Raw genomic sequence first — 3,285 nt, forward strand, 5'->3', positions numbered from 1 at the left:
TTCAAATAAGGGGCTTCCTCCATAGATTTATGTGTTTAGAGATGAGTGCGTGAGTGAGTGGCAGAGCTGTTCAGAGCTCAAGGAGGTGGAGCCACAGCCAGCAGAAGAGGAAATGAAAGGCAGATCACCCAAACATGGTATGATTGTGCATGGGAAAGTGTGAATGGGTTTGAGAACTGGTTAGAGAAGATATGAGGGATCTTCCATATAAGGGAAGATGTAAAGTAGCTGACTGTATGGAGGGAGAGAGGATATATTGGAAAAATGCTGTGCTGTGAGCCCCCCACTGCCCCTGCGTAATGTGCTGAGTGGCTTGCTCAGCGTCCTGCTGCCGGCCTACCTAGCAAGATCTGAGGGGTCAGGGGAGAGGAGCAGGGGTGGGGTGGGCGTGAAGGTGGAGGGAGAGCAGCGGGTCTGGGCAGTGCCTGGGAAGCACTTCCCTCCCCTCTGCTGGCCTGGCTGGTCTACAGTCCAGGATCCTGGGCAGTGGATGTAGAATCTGGGTAAGCGGAAGGCCTGGGGTCACTGAAAAGAGATTTTGTCCAAGAGGGTGGCCTAAGATGAGGACTGCTCAGAATTGTGGGGGATTCCAAAATTAAGAGGGAATTCTAGAGTGGGTGACTGAAGGAGAGCCACCCTGAAGGGGCGTGGGGGGTAGGTGGCTCAGCAGGAAGAAAAAAAAGCCTAAGAGGGAAAGAATCTGCCAGAAGCATCTGCCCAGCCCAGAGAGCTTGCCTACCACCAAGACACAAGTAGGAGCTTTCTTTCCCTGATCTCTATTCCTTCATTGTCGCACCCTCTGGATTTGCCATGTAGCCTTCAGAAATGGCTTTCAGCCATTGTGGACGTGGGCAGGAAGGGAGAAAAACAGCACGTCTTCCCCGCAAAGCAGGCCACCCACCTGCCAGCCTTAGCTTGATAGAGGAGGGCAGAGGGAAGGGAGGTGAGTGAAGAATTCATTAATATATTGGACCAAACATTTCAAGTTTGAACTGAAGATGAATGGTTTCAAGTAACCATAGAGTTTTGTATATTTAGTAGTGGTGAGAAAGGGCGTGGGCTTGCTCTCATTCTGAGGTTATGAATAACTCCCCCTCCCCATTCTGAGGTTATGAATAACTCCCCCCGCCCCCTCCCCCGCCACTGTCTAGGTTATAAGGCAGAGTGGAAAACAGAAGAAGAAGAAACACGGAGTTTGAGTGCACCTCAGTGATTATGCCACATCAATGTTTTTGTAACAAGAGCTTTGGCAAGATTCTTTTATGGCTACACCCAAAGCCTTGGGCTCCTCCAGCCCCACTTCCCATAGTTCTCAGGAAAGACTCAATGAAGCTGGAGAGAAGCAGAGGGAAGGGCAGTCCAGTGCTCTGCGCGGTGGTGGGCCGGGGCCAACAGGGGAGAGGGCAGACTGATAGGGGCCATGTGGGTTAGAAAGAAAATATTCATTAGCACTTCCGGAAAGTTCTATGATGAATACACTACACAACACATTATTTTAGATCTCATTAAATGACATATGTTCTAGTTAGAAACCTGTAGAAAACCATAAAATTTAGAACAACCTAAATGTATAGAACAGAGAATAGAACTGAGTAAATCGGAGTTTATTCATATGACAGATTAATTAAAAGGGAAATGGTTTGAGGCCAGGCAGGGTGACTCACGCCTGTAATCCCAGCACTTTGGGAGGCCAAGGTGGGCGGATCACCTGAGGTCAGGAGTTTGAGACCAGCCTGGCCAACATGGTGAAACCCCATCTCTATTAAAAATACAAAAATTAGCTGGGTGTGGTGGCGCATGCCTGTAATCTCAGCTACTCGGGAGGCTGAGGCAGGAGAATTGCTTGAACCCAGGAGGCAGAGATTGTGGTGAGCCGAGATTGTGCCACTACACTCCAGCCTGGGTAACAGAGTGAAACTCTGTCTCAAAAAAAAAAAAAGAAAGAAAGAAATGGTTTGTACTTGGCAGAAGGGTTTCAAATAGGGAACTTCCTTCATAGATGTATGTATGTGTTTAAAGATCAGTCAATGAGTAGTAGAGCTGTTTTGAGCTCAAGAACATGGAGCCACAGCTAGGAGAAGATTAAATGAAAAAAATTCTCAAAAAAGAAAAGAAAAAGGAAAATACCCCACCAAGATCTCAGTCACATTCCAAATCAAGATCCCTCACACATCTCGCTCACTTTCTCATCTTCAACTTAGATGGTGCCAGAGATCCCAATCAAGATCCTATCTAGAAGGCAGAAATCTCCAGGAAGAACTCCACCAAGACGAATGCCTGCTCTACCCAGGCCTAGGAGAAATAGCTGTGCAGTGGGAGGACGAACGCATTCATCAGCATTCTTGTCCAAGAGTAGCTCATCATCCTGTCCTGTCATTTCTGGTCACCACCAAAGAAGGCTCCCAAAAGGACATCTAGTTTCTAGTTAAGGCGATTAACTAGTGAATACACTAAATGCCATTGAATTGCACACTCAATGGGTGAATTGTATGGTATAGGAATTATACATCAACAAAACTGTATATATACTCTGTGTGTGTGTGTGTTTATATATACACACAACAGAAATTCTAAGGAACCAAGCAATCAATCTAAGAAAAATTGCCAAATAATGGAGAAAATAATATGGTTCATTTAAAAACACTTAAAAGGTAAGCTAGAAATATGCCATATTAATAGATAGGAAGAATCATGTAACAAAAAATGTCAGTTGTCCTCAAATTCAAAACAATTTGAATACAAATCTCATTTGTATTTTCAGGAAACTTGACAATTCTAAGATTTAGGTAGAAAAAATAGAAATAACCAAGACAATCTAGAAGAAGAAAAAGATGGGAATGATTCCCCTATCAAGACTTAGGATGAAACTTTGCTAATTAAGACAATATGTTGTAGTGCAGGGATAGAACGTTGACTAATGGAACAGATTAATGAGCCTAGAAATGGACCTGTCAATCTTCGGAAATTTGATTTATGGTAGAGAGGACAATGCAGATCAGTGGTGGAGAAGGAACTGTTCAGTAAGTGGTGCTGGGACAATTGTCTATCCACTTAGAAAAATATGAAATTGTATCTCTGTTTCACACTATATATCAATATAGATAGCCAATGGATTAAGGGTTTAAGTGTGAAAATAAATATTTCAAAACTTTCAGCCTGGGCAAACACTGTGAGAGCGTGTCTCTCCAAAAAAAAAAAAAAAAAAAAAACAATTAGCCAGCTGGTGTGCGCCTGTAGTCACAGCTACATGGGAGGCTGGGGTGGGAGGGTTGCTTGAGCCCGGGA

This window comes from Papio anubis, chromosome 15, assembly GCF_008728515.1.
Source record: "Papio anubis isolate 15944 chromosome 15, Panubis1.0, whole genome shotgun sequence".
Classification (NCBI taxonomy): domain Eukaryota; kingdom Metazoa; phylum Chordata; class Mammalia; order Primates; family Cercopithecidae; genus Papio; species Papio anubis.